The sequence below is a fragment of the Loxodonta africana genome (assembly GCF_030014295.1).
Source record: "Loxodonta africana isolate mLoxAfr1 chromosome 14 unlocalized genomic scaffold, mLoxAfr1.hap2 SUPER_14_unloc_2, whole genome shotgun sequence".
NCBI classification, from domain to species: domain Eukaryota; kingdom Metazoa; phylum Chordata; class Mammalia; order Proboscidea; family Elephantidae; genus Loxodonta; species Loxodonta africana.
The window spans coordinates 953131-970492 of record NW_026974833.1 but is presented as its reverse complement, the minus strand read 5'-3'; positions in this window follow the sequence as shown (position 1 = coordinate 970492).

Genomic DNA, 17362 nt, shown 5'->3' with positions numbered 1-17362 from the left:
CCGCCCACCTGGCCTTCACTTCACCTACCTGGCCCTCTGACCCTCACTCAGACCTCTGTGTTGATAAAAATCAATGTCCGCCAGTGCCTAGGTGTCAGCATCTGGGATAAAGGATTCGGGACCTTGCCTGGGGCAGAAGGCAGCCTAGGTCAGCGGGTAGGTGGAAGTCTATTGACTTGTGACTCTGCTGCCAGTGACAAATGGTGACTCCCACACTCACATATCCCCTGGTGGCAGAATGCTAGTGATGGGTGGAGAAACATCGCTCCGGAGCACACGTTTAATGGGGCACCAGCCAAAGCAAAGGCCAGGGCCGGTAGTGGACGTCGTGGAGCTGAATGGCGAGCCAGTGAAGGGCCCAAGGATCCCTCCTGTATGTGGCGAACAGGTCATCCGTGTCCCCACGTCCATCAAGCATTGGCCTGCTGGGGCCCAGGCTGCCAGGATTTCGGCCTTGCCTTCGGAGCCCGGCCACATAGGCAGCCTTGCACCAGAGGCGGGGACGTGTAGAGAGCAAAAATTTGGAAACTGGCCGTGTTTCCTCGATTTCTCTGGCATCGGCCTTTTTGAGCGGCTTGCTTTTTTTCCTGGTAGGATAGGGCCCTGACGGAGAAAGGCAGGATTACGTGTGCAGGAAAGGTGTGTGTTGAGAGGGTGACGACGTTGAGACCACATTGGGATCTTTAGTCCCAGGAAAGGCCCCTGGCGGGTGTGGGTCAATGTTCTCTACCCATCGCACTTGGCGGGGGGAGGTTTTCACCATACAAAGCAGCAGCGCAATTATTCGTCGCCGGAGAGGTTGCATCTGCCCACAAGCTCCACCTGGCCAGGGTCCGCCCCTACTGTACTGCGCGTGTGAGTCAACAGAAGCTAAGACCTTCCAGAGAGACTACCTGCTATTCTGTCCCCACGGGGAAGCAGTACGGCCAGAAGCCTCCCCCGTTCCATCTCTAGGCTCTCTCTCAGGCCCCTCATACTTGTGATGTGTCTCAGGGGTAGAATGAAGAGATTCCTCTGAGTGAACACATACGTGAGAGGCCACAGATGCTGAGGAAGGGCGCCTTGCCTAGTGATATCCTAGCGTAAGTGGAAAAGAGGTACCTGCCTGCTGTCCCAGTGTGTCGAACGTGTTCACATCAGGGGTTGCCTACTGTGAAGTTATTCCCTGGGTGCCCTCGATTTTGTGGCCAAAGACGCAAGGGGCCGTTGTCTGTCCGTAGGTAAAATGGAGGGCTCTGCGGAACTGGCCGGTTAGGCTGGACCTCTCCTATTGGCTCAGTGTTTGTGACTCGCCCCCGTCGGAAGTTCCGCCCAGCCTTCCGGTGGCTGTCACCATGGTGATTGGGAAAGAAGCCTTAGGCCCCACACTCAGCCCTCACCTGGCCTACCTGGCCTCTTTCCCCTCATCTAGACTGCTGTGTGGATGAAAGAAAGGATGTCGGCCAGTGAGCACGTGTCCTGATTTCCTTGGAAGGATTAGGTTCCTTGCCTGGGCAGAAGACAGCCAAGGTCAGCCTGAGCCTAGACACCTAGTGACCTGTGACACTGCAGCCAGTGATAGATGTTGATGTCCACGCTCAGGTATCCGCAGGTGGCGGATTCAGTGTGGTGGGAAGAGAAGTGGAAGTAGAGATGACACACTCACGAGGGCACAGGCCAAAGGTCAGGGAAAATAGCTGAGGTCGTGGAGCTCTAGCGGAGCCAGTCTAGGGCCCAGGCCTCCCTGCTGTACGAGGCAAAGAGGTGATCCATATGCCGCCATCCGTAGATTCTGGACGGCTGGGGCCCTGGGTGCCCGGATTTCGGCCTCGTCTACCGAGAAGTGACGCACATGCAGTGTGCCACCGGAGGCTGTGGAGCAGCAGAGGGCAAAATCTTGAAAACGGGGGCTTCAGTTGACTTGGCCTGTGCTCTCCTTTGGCTGAGTGACATCGTGTGTTTCCTAGCAGGTGCAGACATTCGTGGAGAGAGGCGGTTTCCATGCGTGCAGGCAAAGTGTGTGCTGAGATGATGAGTTGCAGGGGAGACCAGGGTGGACTCTTCAGAGCCAGAATAGGCCTCTGGCAGGTATGTGTCAATGTTTTCTGCCCCTGGCACTCAGCCGGTTATTTGCATAGAACGTTAGCAGCGGAATTAGTAGTCTCCGGAGAGGCTGCCACTTGTCAGCGAGCTTCACCTGGCCAGGTCCCACGGTGATGTCAAGCTTCACCTGGCCAGGTCCGCCCGTGATGTAGCTCCCCAATCAATCACTACTCTCTAGACCTTCCAGATAGACTACCAGAACTTCTCTCCCCATGGGCAAGCAGTAGAGCCAGAGGCCTTCCCCCTTTGCTCTTTCGTCTCTAGGCCCTCTGTCAGGCACTCCAAGGTGTGAAGTGACAAGGGGGAGAAGGAAGAGATTTCAGAGAAGGAAGACAAGCAGAGAGAGACAGAGAGAGGCAAGAGATGCTGAGTGGGGATGCCTTGCCTACTGATATCCTCAGGAAAGTGGGAAAGAGGTACCTGGCGTGCTCTGCCAATGCCCTGAAGCAGTCCGCACCAGGGGCTCCCTTGTGCCTGCGTAGCCTTTCCCGGGGCGTGCTCCAATCCTGTGGCCACTAGGGGTCATAGGTCACAATGGAGGGCCCTGTGTCATCTGCCTGGCGGGCCGGATCTCTGCCATTGGCTCAGTCTTGTCAGCAGGCCCATCACAAGCTCCGCCCACTCTTGCGGTGGGGGGACTGTCTCTATGGTGATGGCAAAGAAGCCTTAGCCCCGCCCACCTGGCCTTCACTTCACCTACCTGGCCCTCTGACCCTCACTCAGACCTCTGTGTTGATAAAAATCAATGTCCGCCAGTGCCTAGGTGTCAGCATCTGGGATAAAGGATTCGGGACCTTGCCTGGGGCAGAAGGCAGCCTAGGTCAGCGGGTAGCTGGAAGTCTATTGACTTGTGACACTGCTGCCAGTGACAAATGGTGACTCCCACACTCACATATCCCCTGGTGGCAGAATGCTAGTGATGGGTGGAGAAACATGGCTCCGGAGCACACGTTTAATGGGGCACCAGCCAAAGCAAAGGCCAGGGCCAGTAGTGGACGTCGTGGAGCTGAATGGCGAGCCAGTGAAGGGCCCAAGGATCCCTCCTGTATGTGGCGAACAGGTCATCCGTGTCCCCACGTCCATCAAGCATTGGCCTGCTGGGGCCCAGGCTGCCAGGATTTCGGCCTTGCCTTCGGAGCCCGGCCACATAGGCAGCCTTGCACCAGAGGCGGGGACGTGTAGAGAGCAAAAATTTGGAAACTGGCCGTGTTTCCTCGATTTCTCTGACATCGGCCTTTTTGAGCGGCTTGCTTTTTTTCCTGGTAGGATAGGGCCCTGACGGAGAAAGGCAGGATTACGTGTGCAGGAAAGGTGTGTGTTGAGAGGGTGACGACGTTGAGACCACATTGGGATCTTTAGTCCCAGGAAAGGCCCCTGGCGGGTGTGGGTCAATGTTCTCTACCCATCGCACTTGGCGGGGGGAGGTTTTCACCATACAAAGCAGCAGCGCAATTATTCGTCGCCGGAGAGGTTGCATCTGCCCACAAGCTCCACCTGGCCAGGGTCCGCCCCTACTGTACTGCGCGTGTGAGTCAACAGAAGCTAAGACCTTCCAGAGAGACTACCTGCTATTCTGTCCCCACGGGGAAGCAGTACGGCCAGAAGCCTCCCCCGTTCCATCTCTAGGCTCTCTCTCAGGCCCCTCATACTTGTGATGTGTCTCAGGGGTAGAATGAAGAGATTCCTCTGAGTGAACACATACGTGAGAGGCCACAGATGCTGAGGAAGGGCGCCTTGCCTAGTGATATCCTAGCGTAAGTGGAAAAGAGGTACCTGCCTGCTGTCCCAGTGTGTCGAACGTGTTCACATCAGGGGTTGCCTACTGTGAAGTTATTCCCTGGGTGCCCTCGATTTTGTGGCCAAAGACGCAAGGGGCCGTTGTCTGTCCGTAGGTAAAATGGAGGGCTCTGCGGAACTGGCCGGTTAGGCTGGACCTCTCCTATTGGCTCAGTGTTTGTGACTCGCCCCCGTCGGAAGTTCCGCCCAGCCTTCCGGTGGCTGTCACCATGGTGATTGGGAAAGAAGCCTTAGGCCCCACACTCAGCCCTCACCTGGCCTACCTGGCCTCTTTCCCCTCATCTAGACTGCTGTGTGGATGAAAGAAAGGATGTCGGCCAGTGAGCACGTGTCCTGATTTCCTTGGAAGGATTAGGTTCCTTGCCTGGGCAGAAGACAGCCAAGGTCAGCCTGAGCCTAGACACCTAGTGACCTGTGACACTGCAGCCAGTGATAGATGTTGATGTCCACGCTCAGGTATCCGCAGGTGGCGGATTCAGTGTGGTGGGAAGAGAAGTGGAAGTAGAGATGACACACTCACGAGGGCACAGGCCAAAGGTCAGGGAAAATAGCTGAGGTCGTGGAGCTCTAGCGGAGCCAGTCTAGGGCCCAGGCCTCCCTGCTGTACGAGGCAAAGAGGTGATCCATATGCCGCCATCCGTAGATTCTGGACGGCTGGGGCCCTGGGTGCCCGGATTTCGGCCTCGTCTACCGAGAAGTGACGCACATGCAGTGTGCCACCGGAGGCTGTGGAGCAGCAGAGGGCAAAATCTTGAAAACGGGGGCTTCAGTTGACTTGGCCTGTGCTCTCCTTTGGCTGAGTGACATCGTGTGTTTCCTAGCAGGTGCAGACATTCGTGGAGAGAGGCGGTTTCCATGCGTGCAGGCAAAGTGTGTGCTGAGATGATGAGTTGCAGGGGAGACCAGGGTGGACTCTTCAGAGCCAGAATAGGCCTCTGGCAGGTATGTGTCAATGTTTTCTGCCCCTGGCACTCAGCCGGTTATTTGCATAGAACGTTAGCAGCGGAATTAGTAGTCTCCGGAGAGGCTGCCACTTGTCAGCGAGCTTCACCTGGCCAGGTCCCACGGTGATGTCAAGCTTCACCTGGCCAGGTCCGCCCGTGATGTAGCTCCCCAATCAATCACTACTCTCTAGACCTTCCAGATAGACTACCAGAACTTCTCTCCCCATGGGCAAGCAGTAGAGCCAGAGGCCTTCCCCCTTTGCTCTTTCGTCTCTAGGCCCTCTGTCAGGCACTCCAAGGTGTGAAGTGACAAGGGGGAGAAGGAAGAGATTTCAGAGAAGGAAGACAAGCAGAGAGAGACAGAGAGAGGCAAGAGATGCTGAGTGGGGATGCCTTGCCTACTGATATCCTCAGGAAAGTGGGAAAGAGGTACCTGGCGTGCTCTGCCAATGCCCTGAAGCAGTCCACACCAGGGGCTCCCTTGTGCCTGCGTAGCCTTTCCCGGGGCGTGCTCCAATCCTGTGGCCACTAGGGGTCATAGGTCACAATGGAGGGCCCTGTGTCATCTGCCTGGCGGGCCGGATCTCTGCCATTGGCTCAGTCTTGTCAGCAGGCCCATCACAAGCTCCGCCCACTCTTGCGGTGGGGGGACTGTCTCTATGGTGATGGCAAAGAAGCCTTAGCCCCGCCCACCTGGCCTTCACTTCACCTACCTGGCCCTCTGACCCTCACTCAGACCTCTGTGTTGATAAAAATCAATGTCCGCCAGTGCCTAGGTGTCAGCATCTGGGATAAAGGATTCGGGACCTTGCCTGGGGCAGAAGGCAGCCTAGGTCAGCGGGTAGCTGGAAGTCTATTGACTTGTGACACTGCTGCCAGTGACAAATGGTGACTCCCACACTCACATATCCCCTGGTGGCAGAATGCTAGTGATGGGTGGAGAAACATGGCTCCGGAGCACACGTTTAATGGGGCACCAGCCAAAGCAAAGGCCAGGGCCAGTAGTGGACGTCGTGGAGCTGAATGGCGAGCCAGTGAAGGGCCCAAGGATCCCTCCTGTATGTGGCGAACAGGTCATCCGTGTCCCCACGTCCATCAAGCATTGGCCTGCTGGGGCCCAGGCTGCCAGGATTTCGGCCTTGCCTTCGGAGCCCGGCCACATAGGCAGCCTTGCACCAGAGGCGGGGACGTGTAGAGAGCAAAAATTTGGAAACTGGCCGTGTTTCCTCGATTTCTCTGACATCGGCCTTTTTGAGCGGCTTGCTTTTTTTCCTGGTAGGATAGGGCCCTGACGGAGAAAGGCAGGATTACGTGTGCAGGAAAGGTGTGTGTTGAGAGGGTGACGACGTTGAGACCACATTGGGATCTTTAGTCCCAGGAAAGGCCCCTGGCGGGTGTGGGTCAATGTTCTCTACCCATCGCACTTGGCGGGGGGAGGTTTTCACCATACAAAGCAGCAGCGCAATTATTCGTCGCCGGAGAGGTTGCATCTGCCCACAAGCTCCACCTGGCCAGGGTCCGCCCCTACTGTACTGCGCGTGTGAGTCAACAGAAGCTAAGACCTTCCAGAGAGACTACCTGCTATTCTGTCCCCACGGGGAAGCAGTACGGCCAGAAGCCTCCCCCGTTCCATCTCTAGGCTCTCTCTCAGGCCCCTCATACTTGTGATGTGTCTCAGGGGTAGAATGAAGAGATTCCTCTGAGTGAACACATACGTGAGAGGCCACAGATGCTGAGGAAGGGCGCCTTGCCTAGTGATATCCTAGCGTAAGTGGAAAAGAGGTACCTGCCTGCTGTCCCAGTGTGTCGAACGTGTTCACATCAGGGGTTGCCTACTGTGAAGTTATTCCCTGGGTGCCCTCGATTTTGTGGCCAAAGACGCAAGGGGCCGTTGTCTGTCCGTAGGTAAAATGGAGGGCTCTGCGGAACTGGCCGGTTAGGCTGGACCTCTCCTATTGGCTCAGTGTTTGTGACTCGCCCCCGTCGGAAGTTCCGCCCAGCCTTCCGGTGGCTGTCACCATGGTGATTGGGAAAGAAGCCTTAGGCCCCACACTCAGCCCTCACCTGGCCTACCTGGCCTCTTTCCCCTCATCTAGACTGCTGTGTGGATGAAAGAAAGGATGTCGGCCAGTGAGCACGTGTCCTGATTTCCTTGGAAGGATTAGGTTCCTTGCCTGGGCAGAAGACAGCCAAGGTCAGCCTGAGCCTAGACACCTAGTGACCTGTGACACTGCAGCCAGTGATAGATGTTGATGTCCACGCTCAGGTATCCGCAGGTGGCGGATTCAGTGTGGTGGGAAGAGAAGTGGAAGTAGAGATGACACACTCACGAGGGCACAGGCCAAAGGTCAGGGAAAATAGCTGAGGTCGTGGAGCTCTAGCGGAGCCAGTCTAGGGCCCAGGCCTCCCTGCTGTATGAGGCAAAGAGGTGATCCATATGCCGCCATCCGTAGATTCTGGACGGCTGGGGCCCTGGGTGCCCGGATTTCGGCCTCGTCTACCGAGAAGTGACGCACATGCAGTGTGCCACCGGAGGCTGTGGAGCAGCAGAGGGCAAAATCTTGAAAACGGGGGCTTCAGTTGACTTGGCCTGTGCTCTCCTTTGGCTGAGTGACATCGTGTGTTTCCTAGCAGGTGCAGACATTCGTGGAGAGAGGCGGTTTCCATGCGTGCAGGCAAAGTGTGTGCTGAGATGATGAGTTGCAGGGGAGACCAGGGTGGACTCTTCAGAGCCAGAATAGGCCTCTGGCAGGTATGTGTCAATGTTTTCTGCCCCTGGCACTCAGCCGGTTATTTGCATAGAACGTTAGCAGCGGAATTAGTAGTCTCCGGAGAGGCTGCCACTTGTCAGCGAGCTTCACCTGGCCAGGTCCCACGGTGATGTCAAGCTTCACCTGGCCAGGTCCGCCCGTGATGTAGCTCCCCAATCAATCACTACTCTCTAGACCTTCCAGATAGACTACCAGAACTTCTCTCCCCATGGGCAAGCAGTAGAGCCAGAGGCCTTCCCCCTTTGCTCTTTCGTCTCTAGGCCCTCTGTCAGGCACTCCAAGGTGTGAAGTGACAAGGGGGAGAAGGAAGAGATTTCAGAGAAGGAAGACAAGCAGAGAGAGACAGAGAGAGGCAAGAGATGCTGAGTGGGGATGCCTTGCCTACTGATATCCTCAGGAAAGTGGGAAAGAGGTACCTGGCGTGCTCTGCCAATGCCCTGAAGCAGTCCGCACCAGGGGCTCCCTTGTGCCTGCGTAGCCTTTCCCGGGGCGTGCTCCAATCCTGTGGCCACTAGGTGTCATAGGTCACAATGGAGGGCCCTGTGTCATCTGCCTGGCTGGCCGGATCTCTGCCATTGGCTCAGTCTTGTCAGCAGGCCCATCACAAGCTCCGCCCACTCTTGCGGTGGGGGGACTGTCTCTATGGTGATGGCAAAGAAGCCTTAGCCCCGCCCACCTGGCCTTCACTTCACCTACCTGGCCCTCTGACCCTCACTCAGACCTCTGTGTTGATAAAAATCAATGTCCGCCAGTGCCCAGGTGTCAGCATCTGGGATAAAGGATTCGGGACCTTGCCTGGGGCAGAAGGCAGCCTAGGTCAGCGGGTAGCTGGAAGTCTAGTGACTTGTGACACTGCTGCCAGTGACAAATGGTGACTCCCACACTCACATATCCCCTGGTGGCAGAATGCTAGTGATGGGTGGAGAAACATCGCTCCGGAGCACACGTTTAATGGGGCACCAGCCAAAGCAAAGGCCAGGGCCGGTAGTGGACGTCGTGGAGCTGAATGGCGAGCCAGTGAAGGGCCCAAGGATCCCTCCTGTATGTGGCGAACAGGTCATCCGTGTCCCCACGTCCATAAAGCATTGGCCTGCTGGGGCCCAGGCTGCCAGGATTTCGGCCTTGCCTTCGGAGCCCGTGCACATAGGCAGCCTTGCACAAGAGGCGGGGACGTGTAGAGAGCAAAAATTTGGAAACTGGCCGTGTTTCCTCGATTTCCCTGGCATCGGCCTTTTTGAGCGGCTTGCTTTTTTTCCTGGTAGGATAGGGCCCTGACGGAGAAAGGCAGGATTACGTGTGCAGGAAAGGTGTGCGTTGAGAGGGTGACGACGTTGAGACCGCGTTGGGATCTTTAGTCCCAGGAAAGGCCCCTGGCGGGTGTGGGTCAATGTTCTCTACCCATCCCCCTTGGCGGGGGGAGGTTTTCACCATACAAAGCAGCAGCGGAATTATTCGTCGCCGGAGAGGTTGCATCTGCCCACAAGCTCCACCTGGCCAGGGTCCGCCCCTACTGTATTGCGCGTGTCAGTCAACAGAAGCTAAGACCTTCCAGAGAGACTACCTGCTATTCTGTCCCCACGGGGAAGCAGTACAGCCAGAAGCCTCCCCCGTTCCATCTCTAGGCTCTCTCTCAGGCCCCTCATACTTGTGATGTGTCTCAGGGGTAGAATGAAGAGATTCCTCTGAGTGAACACATACGTGAGAGGCCACAGATGCTGAGGAAGGGCGCCTTGCCTAGTGATATCCTAGCGTAAGTGGAAAAGAGGTACCTGCCTGCTGTCCCAGTGTGTCGAACGTGTTCACATCAGGGGTTGCCTACTGTGAAGTTATTCCCTGGGTGCCCTCGATTTTGTGGCCAAAGACGCAAGGGGCCGTTGTCTGTCCGTAGGTAAAATGGAGGGCTCTGCGGAACTGGCCGGTTAGGCTGGACCTCTCCTATTGGCTCAGTGTTTGTGACTCGCCCCCGTCGGAAGTTCCGCCCAGCCTTCCGGTGGCTGTCACCATGGTGATTGGGAAAGAAGCCTTAGGCCCCACACTCAGCCCTCACCTGGCCTACCTGGCCTCTTTCCCCTCATCTAGACTGCTGTGTGGATGAAAGAAAGGATGTCGGCCAGTGAGCACGTGTCCTGATTTCCTTGGAAGGATTAGGTTCCTTGCCTGGGCAGAAGACAGCCAAGGTCAGCCTGAGCCTGGACACCTAGTGACCTGTGACACTGCAGCCAGTGATAGATGTTGATGTCCACGCTCAGGTATCCGCAGGTGGCGGATTCAGTGTGGTGGGAAGAGAAGTGGAAGTAGAGATGACACACTCACGAGGGCACAGGCCAAAGGTCAGGGAAAATAGCTGAGGTCGTGGAGCTCTAGCGGAGCCAGTCTAGGGCCCAGGCCTCCCTGCTGTACGAGGCAAAGAGGTGATCCATATGCCGCCATCCGTAGATTCTGTACGGCTGGGGCCCTGGATGCCCGGATTTCGGTCTCGTCTACCGAGAAGTGACGCACATGCAGTGTGCCACCGGAGGCTGTGGAGCAGCAGAGGGCAAAATCTTGAAAATGGGGGCTTCAGTTGACTTGGCCTGTGCTCTCCTTTGGCTGAGTGACATCGTGTGTTTCCTAGCAGGTGCAGACATTCGTGGAGAGAGGCGGTTTCCATGCGTGCAGGCAAAGTGTGTGCTGAGATGATGAGTTGCAGGGGAGACCAGGGTGGACTCTTCAGAGCCAGAATAGGCCTCTGGGAGGTATGTGTCAATGTTTTCTGCCCATGGCACTCAGCCGGATATTTGCATAGAACGTTAGCAGCGGAATTAGTAGTCTCCGGAGAGGCTGCCACTTGTCAGCGAGCTTCACTGGCCAGGTCCCACGGTGATGTCAAGCTTCACCTGGCCAGGTCCGCCCGTGATGTAGCTCCCCAATCAATCACTACTCTCTAGACCTTCCAGATAGACTACCAGAACTTCTCTCCCCATGGGCAAGCAGTAGAGCCAGAGGCCTTCCCCCTTTGCCCTTTCGTCTCTAGGCCCTCTGTCCAGGCACTCCAAGGTGTGAAGTGACAAGGGGGAGAAGGAAGAGATTTCAGAGAAGGAAGACAAGCAGAGAGAGACAGAGAGAGGCAAGAGATGCTGAGTGGGGATGCCTTGCCTACTGATATCCTCAGGAAAGTGGGAAAGAGGTACCTGGCGTGCTCTGCCAATGCCCTGAAGCAGTCCGCACCAGGGGCTCCCTTGTGCCTGCGTAGCCTTTCCCGGGGCGTGCTCCAATCCTGTGGCCACTAGGTGTCATAGGTCACAAGGGAGGGCCCTGTGTCATCTGCCTGGCGGGCCGGATCTCTGCCATTGGCTCAGTCTTGTCAGCAGGCCCATCACAAGCTCCGCCCACTCTTGCGGTGGGGGGACTGTCTCTATGGTGATGGCAAAGAAGCCTTAGCCCCGCCCACCTGGCCTTCACTTCACCTACCTGGCCCTCTGACCCTCACTCAGTCCTCTGTGTTGATAAAAATCAATGTCCGCCAGTGCCCAGGTGTCAGCATCTGGGATAAAGGATTCGGGACCTTGCCTGGGGCAGAAGGCAGCCTAGGTCAGCGGGTAGCTGGAAGTCTAGTGACTTGTGACACTGCTGCCAGTGACAAATGGTGACTCCCACACTCACATATCCCCTGGTGGCAGAATGCTAGTGATGGGTGGAGAAACATCGCTCCGGAGCACACGTTTAATGGGGCACCAGCCAAAGCAAAGGCCAGGGCCAGTAGTGGACGTCGTGGAGCTGAATGGCGAGCCAGTGAAGGGCCCAAGGATCCCTCCTGTATGTGGCGAACAGGACATCCGTGTCCCCACGTCCATAAAGCATTGGCCTGCTGGGGCCCAGGCTGCCAGGATTTCGGCCTTGCCTTCGGAGCCCGTCCACATAGGCAGCCTTGCACCAGAGGCGGGGACGTGTAGAGAGCAAAAATTTGGAAACTGGCCGTGTTTCCTCGATTTCCCTGGCATCGGCCTTTTTGAGCGGCTTGCTTTTTTTCCTGGTAGGATAGGGCCCTGACGGAGAAAGGCAGGATTAGGTGTGCAGGAAAGGTGTGTGTTGAGAGGGTGACGACGTTGAGACCACGTTGGGATCTTTAGTCCCAGGAAAGGCCCCTGGCGGGTGTGGGTCAATGTTCTCTACCCATCCCCCTTGGCGGGGGGAGGTTTTCACCATACAAAGCAGCAGCGCAATTATTCGTCGCCGGAGAGGTTGCATCTGCCCACAAGCTCCACCTGGCCAGGGTCCGCCCCTACTGTATTGCGCGTGTCAGTCAACAGAAGCTAAGACCTTCCAGAGAGACTACCTGCTATTCTGTCCCCACGGGGAAGCAGTACAGTCAGAAGCCTCCCCCGTTCCATCTCTAGGCTCTCTCTCAGGCCCCTCATACTTGTGATGTGTCTCAGGGGTAGAATGAAGAGATTCCTCTGAGTGAACACATACGTGAGAGGCCACAGATGCTGAGGAAGGGCGCCTTGCCTAGTGATATCCTAGCGTAAGTGGAAAAGAGGTACCTGCCTGCTGTCCCAGTGTGTCGAACGTGTTCACATCAGGGGTTGCCTACTGTGAAGTTATTCCCTGGGTGCCCTCGATTTTGTGGCCAAAGACGCAAGGGGCCGTTGTCTGTCCGTAGGTAAAATGGAGGTCTCTGCGGAACTGGCCGGTTAGGCTGGACCTCTCCTATTGGCTCAGTGTTTGTGACTCGCCCCCGTCGGAAGTTCCGCCCAGCCTTCCGGTGGCTGTCACCATGGTGATTGGGAAAGAAGCCTTAGGCCCCACACTCAGCCCTCACCTGGCCTACCTGGCCTCTTTCCCCTCATCTAGACTGCTGTGTGGATGAAAGAAAGGATGTCGGCCAGTGAGCACGTGTCCTGATTTCCTTGGAAGGATTAGGTTCCTTGCCTGGGCAGAAGACAGCCAAGGTCAGCCTGAGCCTAGACACCTAGTGACCTGTGACACTGCAGCCAGTGATAGATGTTGATGTCCACGCTCAGGTATCCGCAGGTGGCGGATTCAGTGTGGTGGGAAGAGAAGTGGAAGTAGAGATGACACACTCACGAGGGCACGGGCCAAAGGTCAGGGAAAATAGCTGAGGTCGTGGAGCTCTAGCGGAGCCAGTCTAGGGCCCAGGCCTCCCTGCTGTACGAGGCAAAGAGGTGATCCATATGCCGCCATCCGTAGATTCTGGACGGCTGGGGCCCTGGATGCCCGGATTTCGGCCTCGTCTACCGAGAAGTGACGCACATGCAGTGTGCCACCGGAGGCTGTGGAGCAGCAGAGGGCAAAATCTTGAAAATGGGGGCTTCAGTTGACTTGGCCTGTGCTCTCCTTTGGCTGAGTGACATCGTGTGTTTCCTAGCAGGTGCAGACATTCGTGGAGAGAGGCGGTTTCCATGCGTGCAGGCAAAGTGTGTGCTGAGATGATGAGTTGCAGGGGAGACCAGGGTATACTCTTCAGAGCCAGAATAGGCCTCTGGGAGGTATGTGTCAATGTTTTCTGCCCATGGCACTCAGCCGGATATTTGCATAGAACGTTAGCAGCGGAATTAGTAGTCTCCGGAGAGGCTGCCACTTGTCAGCGAGCTTCACTGGCCAGGTCCGACGGTGATGTCAAGCTTCACCTGGCCAGGTCCGCCCGTGATGTAGCTCCCCAATCAATCACTACTCTCTAGACCTTCCAGATAGACTACCAGAACTTCTCTCCCCATGGGCAAGCAGTAGAGCCAGAGGCCTTCCCCCTTTGCCCTTTCGTCTCTAGGCCCTCTGTCCAGGCACTCCAAGGTGGGAAGTGACAAGGGGGAGAAGGAAGAGATTTCAGAGAACGAAGACAAGCAGAGAGAGACAGAGAGAGGCAAGAGATGCTGAGTGGGGATGCCTTGCCTACTGATATCCTCAGGAAAGTGGGAAAGAGGTACCTGGCGTGCTCTGCCAATGCCCTGAAGCAGTCCGCACCAGGGGCTCCCTTGTGCCTGCGTAGCCTTTCCCGGGGCGTGCTCCAATCCTGTGGCCACTAGGTGTCATAGGTCACAAGGGAGGGCCCTGTGTCATCTGCCTGGCGGGCCGGATCTCTGCCATTGGCTCAGTCTTGTCAGCAGGCCAATCACAAGCTCCGCCCACTCTTGCGGTGGGGGGACTGTCTCTATGGTGATGGCAAAGAAGCCTTAGCCCCGCCCACCTGGCCTTCACTTCACCTACCTGGCCCTCTGACCCTCACTCAGTCCTCTGTGTTGATAAAAATCAATGTCCGCCAGTGCCCAGGTGTCAGCATCTGGGATAAAGGATTCGGGACCTTGCCTGGGGCAGAAGGCAGCCTAGGTCAGCGGGTAGCTGGAAGTCTAGTGACTTGTGACACTGCTGCCAGTGACAAATGGTGACTCCCACACTCACATATCCCCTGGTGGCAGAATGCTAGTGATGGGTGGAGAAACATCGCTCCGGAGCACACGTTTAATGGGGCACCAGCCAAAGCAAAGGCCAGGGCCGGTAGTGGACGTCGTGGAGCTGAATGACGAGCCAGTGAAGGGCCCAAGGATCCCTCCTGTATGTGGCGAACGGGTCATCCGTGTCCCCACGTCCATAAAGCATTGGCCTGCTGGGGCCCAGGCTGCCAGGATTTCGGCCTTGCCTTCGGAGCCCGTCCACATAGGCAGCCTTGCACCAGAGGCGGGGACGTGTAGAGAGCAAAAATTGGGAAACTGGCCGTGTTTCCTCGATTTCCCTGGCATCGGCCTTTTTGAGCGGCTTGCTTTTTTTCCTGGTAGGATAGGGCCCTGACGGAGAAAGGCAGGATTAGGTGTGCAGGAAAGGTGTATGTTGAGAGGGTGACGACGTTGAGACCACGTTGGGATCTTAAGTCCCAGGAAAGGCCCCTGGCGGGTGTGGGTCAATGTTCTCTACCCATCGCCCTTGGCGGGGGGAGGTTTTCACCATACAAAGCAGCAGCGCAATTATTCGTCGCCGGAGAGGTTGCATCTGCCCACAAGCTCCACCTGGCCAGGGTCCGCCCCTACTGTATTGCGCGTGTCAGTCAACAGAAGCTAAGACCTTCCAGAGAGACTACCTGCTATTCTGTCCCCACGGGGAAGCAGTACAGCCAGAAGCCTCCCCCGTTCCATCTCTAGGCTCTCTCTCAGGCCCCTCATACTTGTGATGTGTCTCAGGGGTAGAATGAAGAGATTCCTCTGAGTGAACACATACGTGAGAGGCCACAGATGCTGAGGAAGGGCGCCTTGCCTAGTGATATCCTAGCGTAAGTGGAAAAGAGGTACCTGCCTGCTGTCCCAGTGTGTCGAACGTGTTCACATCAGGGGTTGCCTACTGTGAAGTTATTCCCTGGGTGCCCTCGATTTTGTGGCCAAAGACGCAAGGGGCCGTTGTCTGTCCGTAGGTAAAATGGAGGGCTCTGCGGAACTGGCCGGTTAGGCTGGACCCCTCCTATTGTCTCAGTGTTTGTGACTCGCCCCCGTCGGAAGTTCCGCCCAGCCTTCCGGTGGCTGTCACCATGGTGATTGGGAAAGAAGCCTTAGGCCCCACACTCAGCCCTCACCTGGCCTACCTGGCCTCTTTCCCCTCATCTAGACTGCTGTGTGGATGAAAGAAAGGATGTCGGCCAGTGAGCACGTGTCCTGATTTCCTTGGAAGGTTTAGGCTCCTTGCCTGGGCAGAAGACAGCCAAGGTCAGCCTGAGCCTAGACACCTAGTGACCTGTGACACTGCAGCCAGTGATAGATGTTGATGTCCACGCTCAGGTATCCGCAGGTGGCGGATTCAGTGTGGTGGGAAGAGAAGTGGAAGTAGAGATGACACACTCACGAGGGCACGGGCCAAAGGTCAGGGAAAATAGCTGAGGTCGTGGAGCTCTAGCGGAGCCAGTCTAGGGCCCAGGCCTCCCTGCTGTACGAGGCAAAGAGGTGATCCATATGCCGCCATCCGTAGATTCTGGACGGCTGGGGCCCTGGATGCCCGGATTTCGGCCTCGTCTACCGAGAAGTGACGCACATGCAGTGTGCCACCGGAGGCTGTGGAGCAGCAGAGGGCAAAATCTTGAAAACGGGGGCTTCAGTTGACTTGGCCTGTGCTCTCCTTTGGCTGAGTGACATCGTGTGTTTCCTAGCAGGTGCAGACATTCGTGGAGAGAGGCGGTTTCCATGCGTGCAGGCAAAGTGTGTGCTGAGATGATGAGTTGCAGGGGAGACCAGGGTGGACTCTTCAGAGCCAGAATAGGCCTCTGGCAGGTATGTGTCAATGTTTTCTGCCCATGGCACTCAGCCGGTTATTTGCATAGAACGTTAGCAGCGGAATTAGTAGTCTCCGGAGAGGCTGCCACTTGTCAGCGAGCTTCACCTGGCCAGGTCCCACGGTGATGTCAAGCTTCACCTGGCCAGGTCCGCCCGTGATGTAGCTCCCCAATCAATCACTACTCTCTAGACCTTCCAGATAGACTACCAGAACTTCTCTCCCCATGGGCAAGCAGTAGAGCCAGAGGCCTTCCCCCTTTGCCCTTTCGTCTCTAGGCCCTCTGTCCAGGCACTCCAAGGTGTGAAGTGACAAGGGGGAGAAGGAAGACATTTCAGAGAACGAAGACAAGCAGAGAGAGACAGAGAGAGGCAAGAGATGCTGAGTGGGGATGCCTTGCCTACTGATATCCTCAGGAAAGTGGGAAAGAGGTACCTGGCGTGCTCTGCCAATGCCCTGAAGCAGTCCGCACCAGGGGCTCCCTTGTGCCTGCGTAGCCTTTCCCGGGGTGTGCTCCAATCCTGTGGCCACTAGGTGTCATTGGTCACAAGGGAGGGCCCTGTGTCATCTGCCTGGCGGGCCGGATCTCTGCCATTGGCTCAGTCTTGTCAGCAGGCCCATCACAAGCTCCGCCCACTCTTGCGGTGGGGGGACTGTCTCTATGGTGATGGCAAAGAAGCCTTAGCCCCGCCCACCTGGCCTTCACTTCACCTACCTGGCCCTCTGACCCTCACTCAGACCTCTGTGTTGATAAAAATCAATGTCCGCCAGTGCCCAGGTGTCAGCATCTGGGATAAAGGATTCGGGACCTTGCCTGGGGCAGAAGGCAGCCTAGGTCAGCGGGTAGCTGGAAGTCTAGTGACTTGTGACACTGCTGCCAGTGACAAATGGTGACTCCCACACTCACATATCCCCTGGTGGCAGAATGCTAGTGATGGGTGGAGAAACATCGCTCCGGAGCACACGTTTAATGGGGCACCAGCCAAAGCAAAGGCCAGGGCCGGTAGTGGACGTCGTGGAGCTGAATGGCGAGCCAGTGAAGGGCCCAAGGATCCCTCCTGTATGTGGCGAACAGGTCATCCGTGTCCCCACGTCCATAAAGCATTGGCCTGCTGGGGCCCAGGCTGCCAGGATTTCGGCCTTGCCTTCGGAGCCCGTCCACATAGGCAGCCTTGCACCAGAGGCGGGGATGTGTAGAGAGCAAAAATTTGGAAACTGGCCGTGTTTCCTCGATTTCCCTGGCATCGGCCTTTTTGAGCGGCTTGCTTTTTTTCCTGGTAGGATAGGGCCCTGACGGAGAAAGGCAGGATTAGGTGTGCAGGAAAGGTGTGTGTTGAGAGGGTGACGACGTTGAGACCACGTTGGGATCTTTAGTCCCAGGAAAGGCCCCTGGCGGGTGTGGGTCAATGTTCTCTACCCATCCCCCTTGGCGGGGGGAGGTTTTCACCATACAAAGCAGCAGCGCAATTATTCGTCGCCGGAGAGGTTGCATCTGCCCACAAGCTCCACCTGGCCAGGGTCCGC